The sequence below is a fragment of the Amblyomma mixtum genome, chromosome 2 (genome assembly GCF_055824585.1).
Source record: "Amblyomma mixtum isolate Tamu chromosome 2, ASM5582458v1, whole genome shotgun sequence".
NCBI lineage: Eukaryota > Metazoa > Arthropoda > Arachnida > Ixodida > Ixodidae > Amblyomma > Amblyomma mixtum.
Window position 1 is genome coordinate 14,230,900 of NC_143013.1, and position 16,999 is coordinate 14,247,898.

A 16,999-nucleotide genomic window follows, 5' to 3' on the forward strand; every position below is an offset into this window, starting at 1 on the left:
CTGGCCTTTTTCATTCGGTCCGCGGTCCGCGCCCAGAAAAGTGCACGCCGCCGGCTCAAGGTCGCTCAGAGCAGGGACGTTCACGTTACGTGGCACGCGGACAGCGCTGACGCGCCCTGACCATCCGCGATCCGGTCCGCTCGTGTGCGGATGCTGTGGATGCAGAGGGAGTTGGAACTGGTCCAGAACGTCAGGGCGATGCAGGAGCAATACGTCTACGCCGATCCCGGAGCTTCGAATGCGGAGCGAGTGGAAAGGATTGTCCGACAGAGCCACCCCACGTTTGCTCTCTATTTGCGGAAGAAGTCACTGCGGCGACTTGAACGAGCTAGTTGTGGCAGCGCGTCGGGTAGAAGCCGAAATCTCGGCAGCCTGCGCCGCCGCTCTACGCGCTCTATCACACCAAAAGAGTCCTAGATTTTTCGTGCAGGACTAACGCATTTAAAAATTCCTTTCCTTGCGCACTATTTGCGATTGGAATTGTTATCCGCCGATACGGTCAACTGTACAACGGTTTCGTGATTCCTCTGCGCCCTTGTGCCTCCCCCCATCAAAATGCATTCATGTTGTAAACAGTATCTTGTGTCTTTGTTCTGATTTATCATTCAACGTCCTGTATCTAATTGTTTGCTGTTTCTGAATTTGTTGATTTGTATTGTCCACTCCTGCCTAAGTCCTGTATCTTAGGCCTGTAAAATAAGTAAAAAAAATTTTACCAGCACTTCTGACAGATACTCTCGGCTTGTATGCTGACACGCGAGTTTACGGCTACTTTTTCGGTTTGTCAAGCAAGAGAAGCGGTATTTTCCGTAAAATAATATTTATATTGCATTTGAACGACATTTCCGAGATAACTCATTAGCAGTGTTTATACTCGGGTAAGATTTTTGAATGCCTTGGTAGCGTTACCGTCATCGTGGCTTTTGTGAAATTAAGTGATTTAACTAAGTGATCTAACAGTCCTTGAATTTACGGTGCCTCACCATAATTGAAATGTGCTGTAAATGCGAAGCAAAAAAAAAATACATGCGTGTAGCCTTTGGCAAATTTACAAATATTTGTAATTCTTTAGGTGCTTGGCTCAAATAGTACTTTGCACCTTTCTTTACAGAAGTCTTTTTGCAGCAATGCTGTCAGCTGCTTACTGCTGCATTTCACACCATCCGGTCATGTGGTGATATTGGTGTTTTTTGAGACTGAGATCTTCTAGAAGGGATTGTATATATTTGAGGTGTTTGGCAAGTGGTGGCCCCAAAATTAATGTGTACAGTTAATAAATCTCACAGAAGGGTCCAGGGATCTAGAAGCAGCTGCAGTTAGTGAAAAAAAATGGTTCTAGGAAAAAGCTAAAATACTAATTGACCAAGATGATTGGCCTACAATCAAAGAAACTGCTTGGATTTAACGTGGTGTTAGAGTGAAGGCCTTAGGATGGTCAAGGCATTTCCAATTGTTGCCCATGCTTGGCCTTCCTTAGAATGGCCAATGGTTGGCCTGTCACCACATCTAAACACAAACTTTGATTGGTGTCCAGCATATCGCCAATTATGGAAGCGTTGGCCACTGATGATTTGCCCTGCTGAAAAAAGTTGTACGATGCAATAAACTCATAGAGTTCGTCACACAAATATCATAGAATTATCATACAAATCATAGAAAATTATCATACAAATGTCATACATTTCTGTAAAGTCGTGCAATCATCAAAAAGATGTCACAGAATATTATACGAATTGTGTAATATTTTATGAGGAAGTCTCTATGAGGTTATTGCATCATAGATTTTTTTCAGCAGGGTGAAACCGCAGTTTCCAGCGCGGTGCACACAGCTACCGTTGCAACATTCCGAGCTGCTTTTCTTCTCTTTTGTCGATTTTCTGACGGGGATCCTGTCTGAGGCAAAGTGTTCGAAGGACTGAAGGGGCAATAAATGAAACGTGCTTTGTCTTGCTGCAACCTATACTTTCATTTCAGTGTCAGAGTTAGGTTTGGGGTTTGGAATAACGGAATAAAGTTTTTTCTTTACAAATTAGGACTTTTTCAAATGTTTATAGTTTCCCTCTTTGCGCGCAATCTGGCGGTCCATTCTTTTTGGTATGCAAGCCCTCGAGCAGCTGCTGGAAGACCCTATGAACCCAGCAACGGAAGAAGCAACAGTGCCTGCATTCGTGTAGTAGTGTTTCCCTCTTGGCATGTGCACAAATAAATAGAAGTATGCGCTGCATATTGTCGTTGTCTTGATTAGTATAACAAAGCATTTCCCGCTGCCCAAGGCTGCAGGGCAGTAATACGTCAACTGTAAGTATTCAAGTTCCACTATTTCCCGATTCAGACAGTACAGCTGTAACGGAGGGTGCTTTGTTAAGCACGCATAGCTCGTAGTGACGCTTTGTACTTTCAGTTACTCTTTCTAGCAGGCAACGTCTTTTTCTGCGAGAATGTCTCCGAACCTAGCACCACACTGACACCTGATGATGAAATAAAACTCATTGGTTAATAGACTGCAAACAACAGAAATTGAAAAATGAGAAAAGAACTTCCTACTGCTGGCTGGAGACTGAGAAAGAAACTTCAGTAGCGTTTGTAATTTACTACGACGACCATGTTCAGGAAATTAATAGAAAATGCCATTCATAGAATTCCTCATCAACGCATGTTGCGCTTACCAATAACAGAGCTCCTGTTGCGCATAAAACGTAGCATATTTTGCATTACGTCCGTGGACATCAGCTGGCTAGTTTCTGACTCCGTGCACTAGTATACGTTGTTTGTGCTTTCTACGTGACGTAGGGTGCCTATTTATATTCCTTTTCGTCGCGATTTAAACATCCACCGTTGTTCTCTGTGCGAACGGAGCGACCAACGAATGCCATGACGCCAATGCCGGAACTTGCTTTCAATTTCCCAATACAAGTTTTAGCGCTCGGTAAGTCCTTTTAATGCGTTATGCTCGCTTCAGCAGTTTTGGTCCAGCATGTCTACGTTGACGCACCTGTAGGGCATCTAGGGTTTTTTTTTCCAGAAACCCATAGCGCCAAAGGCATTATAGTGGGGCTACAGGAAACAAAGAAAAAAAAGAGTGCAGCTTCACAAGAGTGACAAGAAAGCATTATTTCATGTAACCCACAACACATCTTGAACGCACCTCTGCCATACAAGTTTCTATGCTTTCTGTAACATTGAAAGCCATCTGACTATACTTAATCAGCAACTTCACTACCTAACCATTATCCCGTGACCAGATTAACGGACGGCCTAACCATATCAACGAATACTCCAATTTCATAAACCTTTTTTTTAATGCATCGGAAATTAATTTTGAGAAAAGAAATCACCGCTTCATTATGCTGACTTTCACATGACCGGTGCGACCTGGCTTTTATTACCGTGGTGCACGTATTTCTTGCCGTTTATGAAGCATCGTGCGTGAGATTGACTTCTTCGACACTGATTTTCGCGAAACTTCCTACACTTTATTTTTCCTTGCGTACCCGTTCCCAAAAATCCTCTTAAATGCTAACTTTGCTTTCTTTTTGTTAATTAGCAATCCTTAAAATCTGCTTTTCAGCGTAGGAAGCGAAAATATTAATCGAAGGACGATCTCTGCAAGATCTGGACTTGTCCAACCTACGAGCACTTTCATTTTTACCGATTCAACACGTTTGATTTACACGTATAACTGCGACAGATATAACGAACGCTCGGCTATTAAGGCGAAAGCCTTTAATGCCCCATACTGTTGTTAGCAGACGCGTCGGCAGCCGTGTCGACAGACGCGTCGGCAGGAATGTCGACAGACGCGTTGGCAGATTCGTCCGCCTTTCGGCGTCACTGCTTAATAGGCTCAAAATTCCAGCATTAATAAAGGCGCATCTAGTGAATGCATGGGCTTTATAAATAAAATAAAAGGAGTAAAGTCAAGAAAAGGAAAATAAAAACAAGATGTGAAAATAAAAATAAAAACAATAAAATTAAGAATAGGAGCAAAAAAATAAATAAAAAACAAGATATGAAAAATAAAAAAGTAAATAAAAACAAACAGTGGCCAGGAAACGCTTTCGCCTTGCAGCACTTTAGTGAGCCAAAGTGCCCCCTGATTTTTTCTGCATAATGCACTGAGCTAGAAGTGTTTGCCTAGTGCATCTGCTTGGTGCCGAAATGTACCGCCAGCAGTGATAACAAGAGGTAATGTACGTGCACTATGCCCTCGAAGTGCTTTTAGTGTACAGTACACTTTATGCGTATCTGCGTAAGAATTTACACAGGAGAGAAACGACTGCTAACTTTCCCGCTTGGATACATCGAGTACGCTTGCATTTGCTTTAGCTCGCTTAAAGTTCAAGTTGCCAACCGTAGAATTATAGCGAAACTTTTACAACGAATTATTTTCGTTCTCACGAGCTCTTCTGCAGTGTGCATCCTGCCCTGCTCTACGTTTGCTTTGTATTTCAACTGGTGTCTTTGAGATGGATTTCTGTGTAGCGCCTATAATACGCAGTGCGACCAAGAATTGAAATTCATCTATACCTAGTTATGCAATTGATGAAGATGACAATGGAGCATCTTTCGATCAGCAATCCGTTCTTTAAACATACTAGGATTATTTACCTTCGGGTTTATATTTTATGCGCATTTTAGAGATATGGGAAAGAGGTCACTTCTATAGAGATTATCTACAACAGCCCTCATAGTAGCTGCCAATAGCAAGGTCTATCGCAGCGCGTTAGCTGTGTGCTGCATTAAAGCATGTTGGTTCTCTTCTATAGAATATGCATGACCCAGATAACAATATGAATTTTTCGACTAGCGCAACTCGAGAATCGGTTCTAATACCTCCCCACAATGGGTGGTGTGCGTGAATATCGCCGACCAACAGGAACGGCTCCGGAAGCTGGTAAATGAGTTTTTCAAGTTAGTCAATGGAAAGTTGATGATGTGGTGGTATGTATAGGCAACATACGGTTATTACTCTACTACATGTTAGTGCTCGTATTGCCACTGCCTCTAAATCTGAGAGGCAATTGAATTCTGAAAAACAACAGCAACGACACCTGATGAGGAGGTACTTCCTTGCCAGTCCTTCCGGTACACTACATATTTTTCCAGAAAGTTTCGTTGAGTTTACCGTAGGCAAACTATGTTTGGTTGATACTGCGCGAGTATTTCGATGCCAACCAGCTTCTTTGTAGCCCTCGGCAGTTCCAGTGCATAATGCTTTCGACAGCCATAGTTGTAAGCGAGGACGCGAAAACTAGCCGCAGTTATTCACATATAGCCGCATTTATTATCCTGCTAAATTAACAGATGTCTTCGGTTTGAGACGGTCTTGGAAAATCCGCCTCTATTTGGGGGACTCCATCGGCGTCTCCGACGCTGAGAAGCCTGGTATTACCTCCACTGGAGACGCGGAAGCAGATGTGGATTCGTCAAGAGGGAGAGACTCTCTCTCGCGTGCCTGTATTTTCTCAGAGCTCTGTGAAAAGTTGACCTCTGGGACAGGGAATGTTGGCGATGGCACTGTATTGCGTGCCCAGACGGCGCCCGCCTCTGCACGCTGCGTCAGCGTAGGATCTTCCGGAGAGAAGCTAGAGCTTCGTCCGGGCTTCAGAAAACGTTCTTTTCTGTAACCTTTATCTGGATTACTTTTTTTTTCTCTTTCTAGAACGCCTGACGTGTTCGTGAATGCGCAGCGTGTGTCCTGTGACAGTTGGGACATTCTGCTTGACCGGCACTGCAGTTATCAGTCAGGCGCTCATGGGCACCGCTCTTCGCATTGATGAGATTTCCACGGTATGTTTTGGATCCGTGTCCGTACTCTTCGTAGTTGAAAAATCTTCTCGGGTTTGGGATATAGGGACAGATTTTACAGTGGATGATTCCGATTTCACAGTATCTGGTAGACGGCACCGTTCAAATGTTAAGGCGATATCGGATGCCTCTTCCTCGTTTCGCCTCATAGTGATGCGGCGAAGGGCAATCGCACCTTGATCTCGGAAGCATTTCAGGAGATCAGACCGCATTCTGATATACCACCTTGTACAGTGTTTAGATTCCGTTTGAGGGGTGACTGTCATCAGAAGGTGAGCAAACTGCTTTTGCTTGAGAGGATGTCAGAGTGATCTTCCTGCGAAACTTCAACCAGAAGGTCATCGGATGAAAGTGTTTTTGCTTTGTAATTTTTTCCTATCATTCTCTCAAGGGTTCTAGCAATAACAAAAACAGACACTGCAGGAACTTTGTCGTTATGTACTAGGGAGTGAGAATAACCGCATTTACAATGATTGCACCGGTATTGATAAAAACACTTATCTAAAGCAGCCGTATTACATTTCGGAGAGACTAGACAACACGAAAAAGATGAAGAGTTATCAATGCCGCATTAATATATTTAAGTATTCGTTTTTCCTACCACAATTCTGGACTGGAATAAGCTTCCGATTGATGTGGTTTGTGCACCTGGTTTCCAAAGTGCTGTTGAAATGATAACCTGATGTATTTCTTCCAGGTCTCGTGCGTTTACCAGCGCTTTGCCGATGTGTTACCATTCATACTACTTGTGAACTCCTTTAGTCTTCTCTTAGTATGCTGTGTTATCCTTGCTGACATGTTTCCCAATATCTTCTGTGCATGTGTTATTGTATGTAGTAATATCCCCCCATAATGCCTCATGGGCGCTGTAGGTACTTGCAATAAATAATTAAAAAATATCAGGAAACGAGGAAAGTAGTCACAGTGCGCTCGATTTCTAGTGGAGCCTTCTACGGTGCAGTTCCTTTTCAGGAATTCATCAGGCTTTTTGGAGGAAGAGGTACTCATGCGATATAGGTATGCTGACGGTTCCTGAAATGTCGCCTGTGTTGCCCATTCTTATTTACAGAAAGGTCCCGGAGCCCCTGACTCGTAAACAGACGGGGAGCCCGTCGGCGGGAACTTGACCATGGCTCCGACCGCCGCCGTTCATGATTTCTAACATTCACCTTAAAAACTATCGCCACGGTGCGGATGACAGCTTCCGTATAAGGGGGCTAAGGGTCCGTGGTGGCACCAAGCACCATCACCTTGAGACTCAAGGTGCCGTTGCGGTGATGGGAGCGAGATGCTAAAGCCCCGTGCACGTTAAAGAACAACAAACAAACAAAATAATGTATGAATGAGGCAAGATGAACAACTAGATGGGAACTTTCACTCGTAAAAGCGATTGGAAGCGGCAGCATAAAATACCCAGGAAGTAATTTGTGAGGGTAATGAAACAGAACGAAGTTACTCAAATTTAACTTGATTATGACCAAATGTTTCGGAGAATCCCCCAAGGTGGAGTAGATTTGTAATAAGGAAGTAATTACTCATTGAGGTCCAAGCTTGCCGTCCTGGTTAGCTCAATTGGTAGAGCGACTGCTCCGGTGTAGCGGTGGTCCTGGGTTCGTACCCCGGACCAGGACGAATTTTTCTTTAACTACGAAGTTTCTGAGAAAGCTGTATAGCTTTCCTTTGTAGCCGTACGGCTGCGCTCGGGTGGACATCAATGAGTAATTACTCCCTTATTAACTTGATTATGTTAGCTTATGTCGATTATATAAGCTGGATGATTGTCGTCTGCCGTTGGCGCATCTTCCTGACTGCCTTCAGGCTCGCCTAGCTCATTTCTGTCTCAAAACCTGCTTTGTGCGAACTATTCAAAGCTATCCTCAACTTCCGATTGGGAAGATATAGATTTGGGCACCTCTGTTTTTTTTCCACATCCATGCCGGTATTCCGAATTGGGTCTAAAAAGTACAACGAGAAAACCAAAGGAATGTTCAACACTCTAGCAAGGGTACAGCGGTTTGAAATTGGTGGCGAGGTGCTGGAAGTAGTAAGGGAATACGTCTACTTAGGGCAGGTAGTAACCGCAGATCGGGATCGTGAGAGGGAAATAACTAGAAGAATAAGAATGGGACAGAGCGCATATGGCAGGTTCCGTGTGGTCATGAATGGCAGTTTACAAATATCCCTCAAAAGAAAAGTATACAACACTTGTATCTTACCGGCACTCACCTACGGGGCAGAAACGCGGAGGCTAGCGAAAAGGGTTCAATTCAAGTTAATGACAACGCAGTGAGCTACGGAAAGAATAATTATAGTGTAACGTTAAGAGGCCAGAAGTGGGCAGAGAGGGTGAGGGGATAAATGCGGGTTAATAACATCCTAGTCGAAATCGAGAGGAAGAAATGGGCTTGGGCAGGGCATGTTACGCAAATGGAAGATAATCGCTGGTCCTTAAAGGTAACGGAGCGGATTCTAAGAGACGGCAAGCGTAGCAGTGGACGCAGTAAGTTAGGTGGGCGGATCAGATAAATAAGTTAGCGGGGATACGGTGGCCGCAGCTGGCAAAGGACAGGGTTAACTGTAGAGACATAGCAGAGGCATTTGTCCTGAAGTGGGCGTAGTCAGGCTGATGATGATGATGATGCCGGTAGCACGCCTGAACGATATTCTTTCTCGTGACGTCTCACTTATCTAACTCGGCCACTCTGAAGACCCAGTGCTTTCTCCTCTGCCTGCACTGCCCCGGAGATCATAGAGCCAACGATCCATAAAAACCATAAGCAGACTGAATGAATCTATATACAACGCATCAAAATGCGCAACCAGCACCAGACTCCACTTTATTGCAGCACACCCAGCAACGCAACGCCACTCGATTACCATCTAGAATAGCCATCGCAAACAGCGAAGACGCCGCCGTCTCAGAAGCACAGGACAAGCAGCCTAACGCACCACTGTCATAGCCAATGGCATCGGCAAATGCTGCTGACATCCTGAAGCGATGTGCCTCGAGCAAAGGCCCTGTGCGCAGCCTAGCATCTAGAAAAACTGACACAGCTACGCCGACTGGTAAGCCAAGCACTCCTTCTTCCATGTTACAACCACACACTACTACTACCATTTACGCAGCTCCACAATATCAACAACGTATCCAACACATACCGTCAATGCTAGAATCTGATATGAACAAAACAGAGATCCCGTTAACGTGCTTTGAAAAGACTGAACAGACTTCACCGCCTGACTGACACTGCAAAGAAACTTGACTCAGCCAACGAACGCGACGAAACACGCCAGAGCATGCTTGAACGCCTTCTCCCAAATGAAAACTTTAGCTGCGAAAACATGGCGTACATTTCTCAGTCGCAAAAGAGGCAAGGAGAACACCTAGGAAGCACGAAACATTTTCCGCACAAGCTTATACCGCTATAATGCTGGCACGCAGGACGTATTTCTCATACTACAAAGCACGCTTCTGCAGCCAAAGACAGCACAGACACAGGCACTTTTCGCAACAGACATAAAAAAGACCCTCGATAATGTTACACATGATCTCATACTCAAGTCCGTTCAAGACACACGATGCGGCCCCAACATGTACAATTACATACGCAGTTTTCTCAAAGGTAGGGTAGCCCTTTTCAAGGCAGCGCCGTCTCTCTCTCCTCCCCAGTCAACATTAGCCGTGGACCACCTCAAGTATCCATTATATCTCCAACCCTCATTAATATATGCCTGAGAGCTCTATCCACGATCTGAAACCGTCATCCCACATTCTACGCCGTTACCTTGTGGAACGAATCCGGATGTCCAGGTGACGTTGAAAGGACCCTCCAGGAAAGCATACACACCATAGTGGATCACTTCCACGTAACCGGATTCAAACCGTCAGCAGAATAGTCGGAATTCCTCCTGATGAATCGAATGCAATACCAAAACAAAACCACCGCCCTGTTACAACTCACCCTACTCGGCAGACAGGTACCAAAGGTGACAGCGTGTAGAATACTCGGACTCCTAATACACGATTACGACAATACAAACTGCAACCTTGTACAATTTCAAAAAAGTTTTCCTATTCGTACCGCACAGTGCGTGAGCCACATGACTGAAGGAGCACGAAACATTAACAACAACGGTTTATGGGGTTTGAGGTCCCAAAGCGACTAAGGCTATGAGAGACGCCGTAGTGGAGGGCTCCGGAAATTTCGACCACCTGGGGTCACGGAAAACAAACCATACGGTGCGGTTGATGCAGCGCCCAAACGCACTTCTTCGAACAGCTTCTTATGAAACGATACTCGAGCAATGAACTTCACAGGATGAGAACGCAAGACAGTTGAAGCCAGGGCTACTGCGCTGCGAACGGAAATTCAGTGACCGCGAGTGGCATCATGCCTATGCAGCTCCAGGCTAATGACTGGTTATCAGGAAGTGAAAGCCGCGGTCATTGTCTCACGCCTCGATGGACACCTCAACCACGCCGTAGGGGAAGGTGGGAGTGAAAAAAGTAAATTAGCTGTGGTTTAACTACTGCTCAACCTAGTTAGAGAGTGAAAGCTCTAGTGTATTGAGTAACTAGAAGCGGCTTGGCGTCAGTAACGCTGAGAACGTTCCGGACAACTACCAGCACGGGAGCTCGTCGAAGAGGCTGCGTCTTCGTTCCCGTCCACGTCAGCGCCGTCTGCGGCGAGATCAGTCCCGGTAGGCACCTTTTCAACGCGCAGAGTGACGTTATGCTAGGTCACGTGACTTGCACTCTGTTATAGGGTATATGACGTCATCCATTCACCCATTGTTATTCTTACATTTTGCTAAATTTTTCAAAGTCAAGCAGAAGGTTTAGTTTAGTTTATGGGGTTTAACGTCCCAAAGCGACTGAGGCTATGAGAGACGCCGTAGTGAAGGGCTCCGGAAATTTTGACCACCTGGGGTTCTTTAACGTGCACTGACATCGCACAGTACACGGGCCTCTAGAATTTCTCCTCCAAAGAAATTCCAGCCGCCGCGGCCGGGATCGAACCCGCGTCTTTCGGGTCAGCAGCCGAGCACCATAGCCACTGAGCCACCGCGGCGGCTCAAGCAGAAGGTCACATCGTGTTTAGCACTTGTAGTTATCCACTGCTATAGAAACATATCAACTCATTAATTGTTGCAATTAAATTGTATAATTAATGTTAATTAGGCAAAACTTCATCTTTACAATGATGCATTACATGTGGACATTGTTTACTCCAATGTATTGTCATTACTATACTATGACGTCATCATGGTCAACCACAGTAACTAGTACACGCCTAGATGCAATAAGACTAGCGATCCTGCGGCGCTACTCCGCGGCCAAGCGCGGAGCTCGGCGCTGCGACCACCTGTTTCCAGACGCATATCCGTTGTTTAGGCAGAGAGAGAAACAACTTTATTGCCATAGATTGGAGGGATTTAGGGCAGGTGGGCTTGGTGTGGCCCCCAGGTGGGGGCGACTTCCTGGGCCCACGAAATGAGTGCCAGTTGGATGCTCTTGTCTGGCCTTTTGAGGAGTTGGTTCCATCCTTCTTCGGAGGGAGCTGGCAGTAAGGTTCGAGGGGGCGGATTTCCCGCGCAACCCCAGAGGATGTGTGCCTGGGTGGCGATTTCTCCCTGGTAACAATTTTGGCAGACGGGGTCATATTCCCCGTCTGTGATGAGTGAAAGTCTAGAATGGCTAAGGATGGAGTGCGTCTGCAACCTGCGGAGCAAGCTGGCTTGCGCACGCCGTTGCTAACCGCCTGCTATTCCTCTCGAGGCTCCGGCGCCGTTAAGCTTTTGTTATAAAAGACTGCCGAGATCTCACACACCTTATCCGACGGATCCTTAGCAAAAAAGTGTACGACGCCATAGCGTAGTGTGTTAGGCTTTCCACTCTGAGCAGTTTGACACGTTTAAACGCAGGGATGTCTCCCATGCCTCTCAGGTGGGTGTGGGGGAAGGTGAGGATTCTGAGCACATGGCCACACCATGTCAAAGCTATCGTATATCTCCCCACAGTGCGGGCAGCGCCCATCTATGTACGGATCAAAGTGTTTGGCGATGGCAGAACAGAGAAGAGTTCCTGTCTGCACTGCAGGTGCCGTGGAGTTCGCTCCTCCGCTTTGCTCAGCCCCTTGGTAGGTGTTGGGTAGAGACGGTGGCTGTCGCAGTAATGAATTAAGATTTCGCGGGACCGCAGAAGCGGTTTATGAGCTACTCAGCCAGGAGAGCTAGAATGAGGAGCCCGGTGTGTGATCGCTCGGGCGGCCGCATCAGCCGCCTCAATGCCTCGTAGACCCTGGTGGCCAGGAGCCCAGATTACATTTGAACGAGTTGGATCGGCGAGAGCCCGTCTTACAATTTGGGAGGCAAGAGGTGATATTTCCACTGCAAGATAGCGTTCACAGGCCCGGCGAATGTCTGTGCTAACCGTTCTCGATTTTGGATCGGTGGCAGCGAGAGCTATTGCTATTTCCTCCGCTCGGGTTGAATTCGGGGCCCTAAACGATAGGCCATCGACATTCACTCCCCGGGGGACTACGACAGCCGTGCAGAATCCCGCGGCCGACGGCCCTGTGATGTCTGCGTAGTAGACGCCCTGTTTAGATCCATATTGCCTCTCAAGCGTGCGAACCCGGGCTTGTAGTCTGCCTTTATGTGAAGTCATGTCCATGTTACGCGGGAGCAGAGCGACACAGAGCATATGGCGCCACAGAATCGGCCTCTTTTGATGACGTCGACAATGCTGTCTCATGCCCGTTAGTGCCAACTTCAATGTACACACTGTCGAGGCACAAGTGGATACTGTCCTCATTAGGGTCCACGGTAACGTGAAAGTTATCACCCTTAACATTAACCGCTAAGTCGGAATCGCGTAAAGGCCACGGCCACGAGATGCGAGGTGATGAACGCGTCCCTGTTAGCGAGGTAATGGACGTTAAATTTTTCCTTTCCGTTCTTTTGAAAAACAAAAAAAGTATATAAACGTAGACGAGCCATGTGAATGAGCCCGGAATGCAAAAATGAGAAGGTAATGAAATAGCGCTCCGATGATCTGTGCTGCAGCGGCTACGTGGATGTTCACGGCCGCTAGAAATCATTACAGCGCCGGGCAGCATCGCCCTGGCCACTGTGTTCACTCGCGCAAAGCGCTATAGCGCGGCGGCCGCAAGACATGGACGCAGCGGGCAAAGCGAACGCCGCACTAGGTGTTCACCAGTGTTGTAGGCGTTACCGAAAAAAAGTAACTAAATACGTTACTCGTTACACTAACAAAGAAAGAACGCGTTACCGCCCTACGTTACCTACAAAAAAAGGTAACGCATTTCCGTTACCGTTACCGAAAAAAAGTATCGCACGTTACTTTGCCGTTACTCCATGGCCATAAATTTTAATCAGTGGTTCCTCGCTGTAAGAACTCAAGATAACAATTTTATAAAGCTCATACTTCATATAATTCCAACTTCACAAAGAAAACATAGCTGAACTGAACAAATTTACAGTAATTCTGGTGTGCTTCTGCTTACGAAATTACGTGGAAATTGTGTAGCAATAACGAAATGCTTTAATGTCATAGTTCAGAAAAATATATTTGCGCACATAAACATTTTTTTTCACTTGAACCTGCATAATTATTGCAAAAATGCTGAGTGTTTGCGTCAAGGTGTTCAAGGTCAGCTTCGCTCGCAAAACTTAGCCGCAGTTGCAGATAGAAACAACTGGTTGACTGCAATCCCCTTTTCTGTGCTGTATCATTGTACTCTTTCTATGGCTCTCTTGGGGCCAACTTGAAGTGAACTGGCGACATTCAAGAGTTTGCTCACAAGAGGGAACTGCTTCCACCAAGAATGCGAGAGTGTCGCCTGGGAACGATACATTTTGGTTGAAAAACAAGCTTACGCAGAAACTCGCTTAAAGATTTCTCCAAATGGTTCATTGGTGGCTTGGCATGCGTCCACTCTTTAGAGAGTTATGTGTGTGGGTGGTTTGGGGGTGAATACAAGTGGGTGACTGCGTGTTCGTGCTTTCTTTTTTAGTTGAGTGCGTCGTCAAGGGCAGGTGTTTTCTGGCATGCATGCGAGCCGCAACAAGGGTCGTCGAGAGCACCGGTAGATTTTGTTTATTTGCACCATCATTTTCGGCGTTTTTTTTTTTTTGAAAAAGAGGCAGAGGGGAACAATTGAAATAAAAAGTAACTAGTAACGTGACACGTCACGTTACCGAAAAATGTTAACGTAAGTACGTTGCCCGTTACAGGTCCGAAATGGTAACGAGTACGTTACTAAGTTACCGAAAAAAAGTAACGCGTTACCGGTAACGCCGTTACTTGTAACGCGTTACCGACAACACTGGTGTTCACTGGTTACCGCTGACCACCCGAGGGCGAGCGGCATCGATTTCTCGCCCTCTATCCTCGGCGCAAGCGAGCGGCAGTATCCTCCGGAGCTGCTTGTGGCCCATTCAGAGCGGCCTGAAGCATCCTTAAGTCCGTTCACTTGGACTGCATACGACCCGCATACCTTACGGCACGGTTCGGGTGTCCACCGAGATGTGAGAAAAGCACTGCGCCATTTCCTTTCCCGAAAAGCGAACCAACCAAGCGCATGCCACTGCATGGTCGCGACGCCGAATGCACGCGCAATGTTGTACACAGTCCGAAGATGATTGCTCGAGGCCTAATCTAAAGTACTCTAACGCGGTTCAATATCGCAGGAAGACTGACCAATACGCGGGAGCTTAGCTAGACGCTGGACCATCACCCCACGGTCCGCACTATCCTGCAGCGCCATTTTTACTGAAGAGCTGAAGTGAACATGAAAACAGAAAAAATTTGATGCAGTTTGGCCTAAACGACAGCGAAACCAGAAATTCGGGTAGACGAAGGCGAGATTCCTCCTTGCCCAAGAAAGATTTGGATTGCACGAGCGATCCATACTGCGTGGCAAGGAAGCAAACCCGTTGGGGTGTGCATTTTTGACAAAGGCTCTACACCTTCGCGAACAGTCCCGAAAAAAGCGTAATCACCTGCGAAGAACTGCGATACCTTGCCAGCCTCCTGGTTTCTTCTGGCGGGTGCATGAAAGGCGTGGCAGAATGACAACGCAAAGGCCGCACGTTGGCAGCGATGAATAGGAATGCCGAGGGTGAAGATAAACGCCACTAAGCTTCTCTGTAATCTTATGATTCCCAACAGCGTTGGCAGTCCATCGCATCTACGATAACATGCATGAATGCAGTTCTGCTTCTTGAGGCGACCGAACTCAAAAGGAACAAAAAAAAATTACGAGTCCAAAAATCTTTTCTAACGCGACGATTCAATGCCACCTTGCGCGACATAGGATACGGTCATGTGTGCAATCGCCAAACTCTTGGAAATTTCACGACAAGGACTTCACTGGGACAACGTCGCGAAGGCTCTCTGCGTGCGCATACTAATTATTGGATGATAATTGCGATGCGTGCTCAGTGGCGTGCACTTAGAATGAAACATCAGATTTAGGCAGGTAGTCAGCAGTAACATCAGTACGCTCAAGTCTCGGCGAAACAAAGACCCTGCTTCTCAACATATGCGCGCTATTGCGAGCGATATGCAAGAGTGGTTTGGTTTGGTTTATGGGGTTTAACGTCCCAAAGCGACTAAGGCTATGAGAGACGCCGTAGTGGAGGGCTCCGGAAATTTCGACCACCTGGGGTTCTTTAACGTGCACTGACATCGCACAGTACACGGGCCTCTAGAATTTCTCCTCCAAAGAAATTCCAGCCGCCGCGGCCGGGATCGAACCCGCGTCTTTTGGGTCAGCAGCCGAGCACCATAGCCACTGAGCCACCGCGGCGGCGATATGCAAGAGTGAGTAAGAGGACGCATGCAGATGCGACTCAAGCGAGCGCCGGTGGTTGAACTTAAAATTGAAGGCTTCTTCGATGTGGATGAAAATGGCTTTCGAAAACACAATCTTTTCTCCCTCAGTACCGGATAACAAAATGACTTCTTCACACAGTTAAAGCCTGTTTCACATGCATGCAAGCGAAAACGCTTGCGATTTCTGTCCCCGAAGCAGGAAAACGTGTTTCGAGCGGCCGCGACAGCTACAGGGGCCAATGTGACGATGTTCCGAGAAGTACGAAAGTTTTCGCGGCGTCGCGCCGCTCATTCGCTTGAAACATCCTTAACCTTCCCGGTGTTAACACCGGCAAGAACAACAGTGCTTCTAAATTGAAAACCTGCAGTACTCGCTGAGTGAAGAACTACGGTGCTTACTTCCATCCGTGCTTTCTAGAAGAGGCGAGCCGTGATCGCGTCAAGGCCTGAGTGTCACTTCTACATCGGCCACAGCCACGCGACCACCCTCAGCGGCATATGACTGTATCTGTCACTTTCTTTCACCAGTGCTTCTGCGATTTGGGCAACAAATCTCACGGAGTAAATATAGGCCGTTACGGGTTCTTCGCGTGAGCACTAAAAGCACTTTCTACGCTAATAAAATTCTCGATTGTTGCAAGACTCGCGTATTCAGCAATGCCAATTACAGAACTGACCAGATGCCATCGCACTTACCGCTCTTGCTGCTGAGGTTGAAGCTTTGGGGAAGGCTTAGTTCACGCAAACCGATCGTGTTCACACATTGAAGATATCACGCCAACAACACCGCACTTCGAAGACAAGCCGGCACTGGCACGTTGGCAAGAGTTCTTTCTTCCGCCGCAGAACAGAATATCCACCGTGAATGGCGACGGTCAGGCGAACAGCTCACACGAACACGACGTTGTCAGGCGCCGGTGGTAGCTGGAGCTTCAGAATTTTTCAAGCCATAACTTGACAGAAATGACAAACAGGGGCTGGGGTCACATTACGACGAGATGCATAAAGGGCGCATTAGTCCAATAATTAATGCCAGTTTCGAACTACGTCACAAGTAATTAACGAAATGACATCCGTACACCGCTGTAACGGCGAACCGCCGCCTTGTCTCGGCCAGGTAGGCTTAGGCCTAGTTTCGCTAATTCTCGTCCGCCGGGCGGGAACAAGCGGGAGGCCTGATAGCAGAGTTGATAGCGCGTGCTGCAGCTGAGGCCGCAGCGACTCTTTTGTTTTTGTGTTTTTTAGGTTTCAGACTGCACTGTTTTATCTCGGTTTGAAGCTCACGTTCAGTCGCGCTCGACTGCTTTGCTTTTTAGCAGACGGGAGCAT

General features: G+C 46.9%; 1 protein-coding gene across 2 annotated transcripts in view; it reads right to left on the reverse strand.

Moving 5' to 3' along the window:
- The window catches only part of LOC149358483 (uncharacterized), an 87,338-nt gene extending 70,573 nt beyond the window's left edge, over positions 1-16,765 (reverse strand). For both annotated transcript variants that reach the window (XM_089570554.1, XM_089570553.1), the window contains exon 1: positions 16,367-16,765. The gene's annotated coding sequence lies outside the window, so the exon portion shown is untranslated. The remainder of the gene's footprint in view (positions 1-16,366) is intronic.
- Between the last annotated feature and the right edge of the window lie 234 nt (positions 16,766-16,999).